This window comes from Gallinula chloropus (genome assembly GCF_964237585.1).
Source record: "Gallinula chloropus genome assembly, chromosome: 11".
NCBI classification, from domain to species: domain Eukaryota; kingdom Metazoa; phylum Chordata; class Aves; order Gruiformes; family Rallidae; genus Gallinula; species Gallinula chloropus.
Window position 1 is genome coordinate 7,129,050 of NC_140096.1, and position 11,793 is coordinate 7,140,842.

The following is an 11,793-nucleotide window of genomic DNA, read 5'->3' on the forward strand; positions in this document are numbered from 1 at the left end:
TCCATCCAGCTTTTTTTTGATTTTTCAACAAAATAAGATTAACCTGACAACTTTATAGCCCCTGTAACTCAGTACTTTAACAGACATCTAAAAGTTTCTCTGTTTAGCTCAGCTGGAAAACTGGCTAACTGAAGGAGACACAAACAGTTGCCTTCTCACAGAAACAGGAATGTGGCAACACTGTTCTGCTGTGCAGTTCTGCCATACTTAGCATTAAAACTAAGGGGAAAATTCATGTTTTCATCTGAGATTATCTGCTCATATTCTATCAGTTCTGAGTAGAAATGCAGGGGAGACTAACTGGACACCAAGAACAGGACCAGCCACAGTCTGCTTTCACAGGCAGCTTGAAGGGCTGGCAGAATTATCTGGCTACGAACCAAAGCTTTACTACAACAAAATGAATCACAATACTTGTACTAAAACACCATAGTGCTTAATCAGGCTTTTATTTCAGGTCTCATTTGGACAGAGAGGCTGTCTATAGCACTTCAGCTGGGAGCCAGAATCCAGTTTATGCTGCAAAGCCTGTATCCAAGCAAGACAGCTCAGGAGGGTGGGTGCCTGTCAAGGATCAAGCCTAAATCCAGGAGCTGAGCAGGAGCTCTGCCTGGACCCCTGCCATTGACTAGCATACCTCTCTTCTAGTCAGGTCCTGGCAAGACAAAACGCTGGAGTCAGGGTTCATGCTCTGCAATTGCTCTGCAGCCCTGTCGGGTGCGAGGGGCTGGCTGTGTGCTGAAGCCACCCCATCCCACAATAAAAAGCACAGCTGCTCTGGTGCTCAGGGGCATGAACTGTTGGTGCCCAGGCTGGTCATGTGGAGACAACAGCAGCTGAGAAAAACTGCACACATAGGTGATAATACCCAAGGGGGAAAGTCTCCATCTGGCACAAGCAAAAGGCAGCTGAATTTGTAGGGATCATAGTCAGGGAGGGGTACATGTGAACTTTTCAGCTTGAAAACTGAGCAAAAGTCAACATACTCATGTGGGGGGAATTACTCAGCGGTATGATGCTGATTTCATGGTCTAAACCACTCCAAGTCCTGGTAGAACACAGAGAGGGTACACTCATCTCAGTTGTACTGAGCATGTACCAAGTTGGGAGCACATAAAGTACATGAGCTACAGGAATATCTGGCACTTCACAATTCAGGCATTAAGCAGTAGCTTGAGTCAAATACTTTACACTACATCTTAGTCTTAAGGCCCCAGCATTATCCCTCTGTCCCCACTGCAGATGCTCAGTCTTTTCCTAGATCTCAGCCAGTACTGAGAAATTCAAAACTCTCCACGCATCCGGACTCTGAGGGTGTCTGACTCCTAGAGCAGCCAGGGTGATGGTATGAAGATGAACATATAGCACTACAGATCAACATGCTACATTGGTATGCCTGCTTTTCTAAACAGTGGTGCGCCACCAGCACTGTGAGCACGTTAGCTTTCCAACAGGACTCAAACTTAGCTGTTTCAGGACAGCAACTGCTGCTTGCTCATTTTCTGCTCCCACTTTGTTTCTCCAGTAAAAGGAGTCCTATTTCAGGTTGTGGGTATTGCAAGGGATCCAATCTTAGTACAGCTTGATCCTTTAGTTAAACTAATACAACGTGTCTCTTCAGTGAGGACACAAAGCAGGTAAGGGACACTTTTTTAAGGATATGCGGGCAGAGAGGATTTTCCAAAGTGCATAGGTGTCCATATACTTCAAAAGACTTGGCCTTCAGTGGGTTCCACTGTAGCCTCAAGGCCAGACAGATCTGCAGCTAACTACAGAGAGGTACAATCCCAGGTTTTAATGTTAAAAAAAAGTAAATTAAAATGATAGATACCAAATATTACAATTGACACTAATCCAAGTCAAGAGATCTGTTACAAGCTCTAAATAAAGAAAATGCTAACAGCAATGTCAGCTGATTTGTTCAAGCCAAGCTTTTGTGCTGGAACCAGCAGAACCAACTTTCTTTGGAATTCCAGTATCTCTCTTCTCACTTTTATGAAAAGTTAGTTTAAAAAATACCTTGACTCCAAATTAATGGGAAACTCCCTATCAGGCCACTCCATTATTTTATGCATCCACTGACCTATTTTAGACACAGTATAAAAATCCCTCCTTAACAAGAAACCAAGTGTAAAATATCCACTTGAATTTCACAATAAAAGAATATGCAGAAATAACTGACAGTATTTTGGAAGATCAGAGACAGTATGGAGAATGGAATTACATGAGCACTGAGGTCAAATCACACTTTATCAATCTGGCCCCTTTATTTGGTACAGCTGCTAACAATGCCTATAGAAAGAAGACTAGTGTTAGACCATGCTTTTTCAATAAATCACGATGAGCGCTTGGCTCAGAGTCAGCACATGGTCAAGATGTGACTGAAAGAAATGTACATTTCTGCAGTAGTCAAAAGCATTTTCTCACCATGCTGGCTGAAGCGCTCATTACTAGAATAACAAAGAGTTTTCATCCTAGTGATAAAGGTGCAAATCAAGTAAATACCAGTTTATAGGTCACCTCTGGCACTTACCTTGCTGAGGTCTGTTCCTGCTCTGAGACACATCAAACTCCAAAATGACTTCTGCAAGCAAAGATCCTTTCGGCTCCTTAACCTGAAGCTCTTTGGACTGTACCAAGATCACATTGCTGGGGGGGGGTGTGATTTTTGGGATGACCCTTCCAGGGATGAGTCACAGGGACACCAGGAAACCTTCCGAGCTGACCCAAAATGCACAGCCTTGTTTATTCCCTGTAAAATGTTTGTTCGCTGCAGTTGTGGCTGTAGCTGTGAATGAACTTTTAAAGTAGGAGATGAGGCGAGGCTGTTTGGCAAGAATTACAGGCATATTTGTTTTTGTATGGAAAGCAGGGCAGATTACTGTGCACCATGAAAAAATAATATACTCCTTATTAGGCTGCACGCTGCTCCTCGCTTTTATAAAGCCAGTGTCAATGCCTCTGCCCCAGCATGCTCCTTCCAATAACAGCCGTCAAGAGAAGTCACCCAGGGTTTCTGTGGGGCTCCCAGCTGGATGGGGCTGTGCAGAACAGGAGATGCAGCAAAACCCAGTGGGTGGCTTTATGCCCTTGGCTCTGAGCACTGCAGGGAGCCTATGGCAGCCTCAGGAATGGCTCTCGCACACTGCTGGGTACTTTCTCCTTGCTTGACTGCTCAGTCTAGAAATGCCCGACTTTGCCACCCCAGTTTCATCTGTGGAGGGAAAACCAACCTGAATGATGAAGCAGCCCTGTCTGGGAGAGCCATAGAAGAGACTGAGCTGCTCCTGGGCTCTGCATCCCTGAAAACCAGCTCTCTTTATCTCTGCCTCTTTACGAACCTGCCCGGCCTCATGCCAGCACTCATCCTGTCTTGCTCCTCAACCTGTGTTTGTTAAGGAAGATATGTGACTTCACTGGGGTAGTTTAGAACTAAGAAAATGATATATTTCTCTGTGCTGTGGCAAAATAAAAAATAGGACAAAAGTTAGTTTTTGTTAAGAAATTGCTTTGGTGTTTCTCTCCACACTCAGTCCCAATTTCATTGTAGGTACCTTTGATTAACTTGACATGAAGTTTTTCTCATTTGAGTATTATAACACCTTTATTTTACCATTATGTGTTTTTTATATTTATATTTTAGTAAATGTAGCCCAATTTTTGAACAAGCACCACTCATTACAAAATTTAGTTTGTACCAATAGTTTTAAATATTTCCCCCCAATTTCCTTCCTCCATTTTGTCCTCCTTATTTTAGTCTAACTGATCCAAGTTTACAAATATGTCCATTCTTTTTCTAAAACCTTGCCATTCAGAAAAAACTCCTATTTGCCTACTTGGATCTCAGTAGGTAAGTTACATCCAGAAAACGCACTGAAGACAAAGTGTTAAGTAGCATCATAAATTTCTGTACTGCAAGGTTCACTGCAGGACTGTTTGCTCTCCTATAAAGCACTTACCCAACTTCCTTTTGAAGGCATGCTGAAATTTGGACTGAGAGTCCCTGGAAACTGCCATTACAGTTTTAGCATTTAATGAGTAAAAAAGCCCTACATACTACAGCCATGTGTTTTCAATTAATGATTGAGTAAATAGACCAGAGTTTCAATCATAATAAAAAGCTGACCTCCGACTAAATATACCATGCACAGTGTGTGATTAATTTGCACAGTTAAGGGAAGAACATTAAAAAATCCCATGCTAGTACAACAACATTCTACTTTTTGCAACCTGATAATAAATATTCACAGCTTATACAGACATTTATATTCTCACAGTAGCAGCCTTTGATCCAATGTGGAAGAAAACCATGAGAACTTTTTCACAGGAGTATTAAATCTGGTGGTGTAATCCAAGAATTGTATGAAATTTGGGTTAAGAAACAGCTCTTGCTGGAAGTCTTGTCAGAAAAAGGAATTCCCTTAGACAGGCAGCAAGATGAGCTGCACAGGCAACAGACAGACAGCTCGGGTCTCACTGCAGAACTGTGGCAGAAAAAAAGGTTGTAATTAAGTGGGTCTATGCCAAAGCATTCAAGAGACACACCCACATATATTGCTGTGGTCTGGAAAGAGGCATCACTTATTGTGGATAGCTTAACCTCCCAACATACTACCTTGCATGTTCCCAGCAGCCTTTACCCTTCTCTTAGAGGTGTCCTGAGCATCATCACCACAACATATCCTTTGGACTGGTTTACATCAATTACAGTATTGCATCTCCAGGTGTCCCCAGTTCCCCAATGCTGTCTCACACAGCCTGCTAACACCCCCTAGAGCAGTGACCCACCACACTCTCCCCAGCTCTAGATTTGCTGCTTTCCAAACCTGACTCATGCCTGCACCCTCAGCAGGCAAACAAGAGCCCAGAGCTGTCCCTTTATGTAAAGGCACATCACAACACAAGTAAACAACAGAATTTGCTTCTTCACAAAGCAATGGTTCCCACACACCTGCACATTCAGCACCTAGCTCTCTCTGCCCCTGTGCTCAGAACCCATCCATACCTTCATAAATATAGGGCCTTCTCTACAAGGGGTCATCCCATTGTCCACATCCGCAAGCAATTCCAACACCCCACAGTCCTTGAGTCCAACTACTCCTCAACCCACTGCAGCACACTGACCTTCCCAAGCTGCAGCACGTGGCCTAATCAGTGCTTCACCAGCTGTGCAAATGCAGAATCACTCACAGCTGTAGAGAGGGGACAGCTCTGGGCTGCCAGAGACTACAGGGGCTGTTTTGACCCTGGCAGTGTCCTCTGTCTCTGCCTTCCTGCTGTCAGCAGGCTTACTAAGGCAATGGGCAGTACTTCTGAACAGGTATTGAAGTGGTTAAGAGGTGTATAAAATAAGGATGCTAGTGGGTATCAGCATTAATTGTGGCTACTAAAATAAATGAACTGTAGTGCTTGAACAAGAAGCTGTTCCTTCGGGAGCAACTTGACCCTTCATCCCAAGCAGTCAATATGGCACATTTCCCACTTGCATCTGGTTCAGGGCTGCCACATCTCTGGAGTCTGAGCAAGGCACACAAAACAAGATCGTAACAAGCCTGAACAATGCCCAAAGCTGGTGATAGCAGCTGAATTCAAACAGGCTATGGTCCAAGGCAACTCCACATTTATTTATTCTAGAAAGCATCCTGCTATCTAGAACCACCTCTCTTCCCACCCTATCCTGATCCAGGAGAGCTACTCTTATGGAAACACCCACTTCACAAGGAAGGATGCAATAGCAGAGTCTTTTTCACACCAAAGGACTTTTTCAGTTTCACAGTTCAGTCCAGTTCCAGATTGCTTTGCTCCAACAGCCATTCTCATGCCTGTCAGAAGAGCTATTACTGCAAGGTGTGGATGTGGCTTTGCCCCACTCATGACTATCACAGAAGCCTGCAACTGGCCCATCACCTTGCAAACACACTCCACTGTCAGGTTCTCATGTCCCACCAGAGCTTCATTCATCTATTATTCACTTAATTTCATGGGGCAATTTGTTAATAAAACATTAGGTGGTTTCCAGCAGAGATTCTACTTAAATCCTACATGTTTACTCTACTCTTTCTAATTTAAGCAGTTTTGTACAGAGAGGAGCCCAAGAGGCATAATCTGAAAACTAATCAAGATGCACAAAAAAGACTTTCAGAGTTGTGTATCCAGCCAAGGTCTGATTCTATTCAACAACATCATTTCAGATCTGGATCAGTCAGCCCTTTCATCTGAGGATTTTGATAATAGGCTCCTTCATACTTCCTTCCATAGCACAAGTGATTGGCGTAAGGGAACAGTCCCAGACTGATGGCTTGTATCAGTGGCAGTGAACCTTCTGCACAGCACTTAAAAGGAAGACAACCCCTGAGACAGAGGGCACAGAAAGGGCTGTGGTTTGCTGTCAGGGAAGCACTTTGCCCACTGAGTGTACAGGGCAGAATTTATCCTCAAACTACCGTAACCATAATTGTAAGAAAAAAATCTAAGCCATGAGAAATAACAGGCCCAATCCTGCAACTCAGGGACAGTGACGACTTTAACATAAGTAGAGAAAAGGCGGCAGCATTGCCACCTCTCCAGTTCCCTGGAGGAGAGAAAGGCTCGAAATAGGCATTGGGAGTTACTTTTCATGCTGGTCTTGAAAAGGAGCCCAAAGAGGAGCAGAGGAACCCGGCTACCGAGCAGGGACAGCCCTGAGGGAATGGCCCCAGATTTCCCTGAACAGACACAAACCTGGCTTGCCCACGAGCCCGTCAGAGCCCAGTAAAAGCTGCTCAGCCCTGAAACCAACTTTCCACTCACCGACGGGGCACCAGGGCCGCATCCTGCAAGCCCCTGCAGAGCCCGGAGTGGCTGTACCAAGGACACCCCGCTCCGAGCAGTTAAGGTCCTGTGGGAACTGCCTCCTCCGCAGCGCACGAGGTGCGAGAGGGGCCTCCCTTCAGCCCAGCGTGAGTCGGTGGGTGGGCAGGGAAGTCCTGGGCAGCTGTACGCAAAGCAAGGCCATTGCTTGCTGCTTCACACCCTCCCACTACGGGAGGCGGATCGGTACCGGCGTTGCAAGAGGAGTCCCTTCGACAGCCCGACCCCGGGCCCTGACATGGAGGTATCTTCTGCCTAGTGCGGCCCAGCAGCCAGGGCTCGGGAAGAGCTCCGCAGCCCGGAGAGGCCCAGCGAGTCGCCCGGGCTCGGAGCTCACCTCGGGGCACGGCAGCGCGGCCGCCCGCCGCCTCACGAAGCAGGACGCTCGCGCAGGCGGCACCGCCGCGAGCCGCTAGGTGGCGGCCTCGCCCAACGGTGCGCGAGCACCTACTGGCGCCAGGCGAGGCGGCCCCGCCCCGGGCACCGCCCGCCGCCATCTTCGTGCCGAGGGCGAGGGTTGCGCCCATTGCACTCAGGGGAGTGGAGGAGCTCCCGTGCTTCAGGGATTCGCCGCTTCTGATGGGGATCCCACTTCTGCGTGGTGGTCCCTTGGGAGCTGTGGGCAGGGGCAGTCAGCTGCCGTATGAAATGTCAGGAGAGCCCCCATTGTGCAGCCCTCAAGTTCACCTCAGCCTGGGCATGTCCTGTGCATGCTGGCAGTGTTCTGAAAGGAAAAGGGCCATGGGACTGGAGGGAAAGGCTGAGTCTTCTTCCACAGCTGACCGTGACCTTGGGCAAGTCATTTTGCCATCCTGTCATGCCCTGTGTTTTTCCTCACACCAGGCGTGACACAGCAGTTGTTCTCCGTAGGGGTGCGGAGTTCACTCTGGCAGCAAGGGCACTGCAGAAGGGCATCGAGAGAGGTGTTTGTTCTTAGAGGCACAGAGGAAACGTGATATGTTGTCATCTACCATTCATGTAGACAGATGTCAATCATGCTGAAAAACACACATGAAAAGAAAACTCCCTGAGGAGCTTACAGAAGACAGGAGTTTCCTTCTCTTTGAATTGCCTTTTGTATTCTGAGTGTTGTGTAAACATTAAATATTTAAAACATAGCCTGTAGCACTCCTGTTTCTCAGGATTTGGATAAAGCTGTTCCTGTCTCAGGGTCATGAGAAAACCTCTCAGGCTGAATAGTTTTACCTCTTCATCTGAGCAGCTGAGGCCTCTAGAAGCCATGACCCTTTGAAAGAGGCTTAAATTAAAGCCTTGATTAACATCAGGAGGAGCTGGAAGGGGATTTGATCACGTTTCCCTGTCACTCATGGCCTGTGGGACGATACTGCTGCAGGAAGGTGCTGCTAACTCTTAACAGCTATTCTAATTTCAAATTTCACCTGTGAAACTCTTTACGCAGAGTCTGGAGTAGTAATTAACCTTCCTGCTGGCACCTAAAATCCAAAGAAATTCTAAGCCCTCTGTGGTCACCAGCCCTGTGTTTTGGCTGTGGCCTAGGTGAATTCCCCAGGTCACACAGAAACCTGTGACCACACTGGGAGTTGAAAACATCTCTTCTGAGTTGTAGCCTACTGGTCTAATTACTCTTTTCATAGTGCTATTGCCTGACGTTTTTCAAAGTCAACAGCTGATCTACTCTCCTGACTTAAAAATTTAAGGATATTAAGGGCAAGCTTGTTTTTCGGTATCTAAATATGTGTCACGGGGACACAAAGGTGTTTTTTTGTTTCTGCTTTAATGGAGTAAGCCATGAGGGGGATGCTGTACTTGCCTATGTGTGCCTGGGAGTCTGTGCCACTTTGTCATGAGCCACTAGTGTAAGGAAATTGTCCTTTAAAAGGAGCTACGAGGAGGGCACGGGAGGACACATTTGCCTCCCCTTTTCAAATTCTACAGCACGTGTCTGCACTGTCTCTCCTTCCAGTTCCACTCTCTATCCAAAGGACAACCTATTCATTTACAGACCAACAAAAGCTTGGCCTCATCTCACTGCATTTGGCTCATCGTCCTGCTGCATGTGCACAGTAATACATGGGTGGGCGACCTCATTAGAGAGTTGATTTCATTATAGATCAAGTGTGTTCCTCCCATTACGTATCTCACAGTTATCGTCTTCCCTGATGAGGACTTCTTAATTAAAGCATGAACAATTTGTGACAGAACAGCATCTTCCAAAGATTTATTCTTTCCTGGGTGCACAAGTAGATTGTTCTCCAAAAGCTGGGCTGATAATCTGTTAATTTAAAACCAAGGTTTTATTGCTGCATGCAGCTGTGGATGCTGGTCACCTTTCTAGGCAGCATAGCAAGCTGGTTACAGATTTGGTTGCATATGCATCTGCAGTGGGAATTTTTCTGGTTATTACAGTCAGGCTGCTGTACTGTGCTAATACAAGCCTAGGCTGTCTTTGCTGCCTTGTTGTTCTGCAAATCTGGGGCTGATTTGCTGAAATCATGTCAGAGAATGGCATCTTTACCCCCCTCCTGTCACCTCCCCCCCCCCCCCCCAAAAAAAAAATGAATTCCCTTGTTATAGCAGCAACTGAAAACCTGAGATCACATTGCTTGTGGGGAAAAAGGTCTTTCTGGTTGCTCTAGTGCTGTCTTCCAAGAGCCTTGGTAGTCTCGCAGTGGTCCTACCCTGTCTCCCGGGCACTGAGGTCACATCAGCACAGTGATGCTGGTCACAACTAGCTCTGCAAGGAGCCATGCTGCAGTCAGGACCCAAGCTAGTGCTGCAGTGCAGCATGGCCTGTATCCCTGAAGATCCCCATAACACTATGATTTACTCAGACTCTTAGTTACGTCTCCTATGTCCAGATTTTTCAGAAGCTGTTATGCCAATTAGGTGCAGGTCAGCCTGATAGGCCTGATAAAGTACTGATATGTTCAGACCACTAATTAGTTTCAAAGAATTAAAATTACACAGCGCTCCGGGGGCTTTCCCCATGGTTGTGAATGCTTCTATCCATGCAGACATCTCTGCTTTGGAAAATGATCAAACACTGATGTGCTTTTTAAATTGCAAGATTTTACAACATATGGTGAGAAAGTAGCCAAACTCATGATTTGTTGCTCCAGGCTCCAGAAGACCAAGATCTGAACACAGATGCTGAACATCCTTTCCAGTGATCCTTATGTGAAACTTCAGTGCTGTGAATGGCAGCCCATGTCACCAAACTGACGTGCTGCCAGGGACCTTCGGAAATAACCTTTCTTCTCAGCCTTCCTGGCTGTCACATCTATGGTGAATAGAAGAAGAGAACTTTAACCAGCTCCACAGCACTTCCCATGACTGAATGTGGGTGCTAAAAGCACACTCTGAACACTTAAATTAGAAGATGACATATCGTGGCTGGAGTGCAGTTGTCAGAAGAAACAACTCAAATCTTTTCCAAACAGCTGTTCAACTGCCAACACTCATTTGGGTGCACCAACTGTGGGAAGACCTATGCTTAAAATAAATGGACTTCCAGCACAGGCAAGCAGTGGATTTGACTTATTTAGCATCCTTTACCGGATGTCCCATTTACTGCCACCTTGCATCACACTGGTAGCCAGGCTGGTGGACTCTGTCCTGAGCAGAGCAGGAGAGAGAGAGAGAGAGATGATGGTGCTTCCCTGTCCTTGGGAGAAGGCGCTTCTTTGCAATGACAAACCACTCCAGTAAAACCCAGCTGTAGCTGGTGGCCTAGACACTGGAGTTTGGACAGAAGCAGGAAGGGGATGTCACCACAGGCCAGCACAGGTGAGATGTGCTTCCATGAAGGCTTTTCAGGCTCTGATTATCCCGCTGGCTTCAGGCTGTGAGCATGTCACTGTGTTCCTGGTTGCTGCTTATACCATGCAAAGATAAATGCATTTTGCAAGATCTTTCCTTCTTTTCACCCCCAGACACATCAGTGGAGTTTGGGACACTCCATGACTTACTATCCTAGAATATAGCCCCAGAAAAGCAATAGAAACCGAACAAAAAACGTGTGCATTGTTTAATACCTGCAGATTAGGGAGAAGCAGTCACAGTCGCTGTGGAGTGTCTGGGATCTCAAGGAAAACAGATTTATGTAAAATGATGGGAATTTTGGGAATAAAAAATACAGATTAACAATGATTATTGTTATTTTCAGTGACAGAGTTGTGTATATAGTAGTTGAAGTCATACTCCATAAAACATTACTCTTGCTCCATTACACCCGCATAAGCAGTTGTTAATATTACAGAGACTTAACACAAGGAGTCCAGCTGTCTGATGCACCACACAGAGCCCAGGTTATTAACAAGATTGCAAATACAGGGCTGAGTGCCTACAACTGCAAGTCGTTAGCATTCTCATTTACTTTTGGGGCTGTAAAATTAACCCTTTTTGATTTGGTACTTTATTTTAAACAAAAAACAAAAACAAACCAAAAGACCAGAAAACAAAACCCAAATAACTGTGCTATGACTCATTTTCCACTGGATATCTGTTCAGCCACATCTGTTTGCAGGTGTGCAGGGCTGGCATTATGGTAAAGGTGATAATTGCATGGAAAACTATGCCTTTGAAGTTTAGGGGTGCTTTAGAGTCTGGTGGTGGGGAGCAGATGGCTGCAGTAGAGGACAAGGGACAGAGTTCAGACTGTAGGAGAAAGCATGTAAATGATCTAGATTTGTTGACTTTTAGAGGTGTTATATTTACAGAAAAGATAAAATTAACCATCATTACATAGACCCCGAGCCATAGAGTTGATGATGCAGCCGTGTTTAGCATTGCACGGTGCAAAGCTGACCGAGCCCAGTGAATGTCCTATTACACATGGATCTGGCTGCCATAATTTGAGCTGCAATTCAAAGCCAGAAACCACAGAAAATTTGGATCATTTGCAGCTGACAGGGAAAAAAGTATGTTTGCTTTGATTAGAACCAGATTGTACAGCGAGCAATG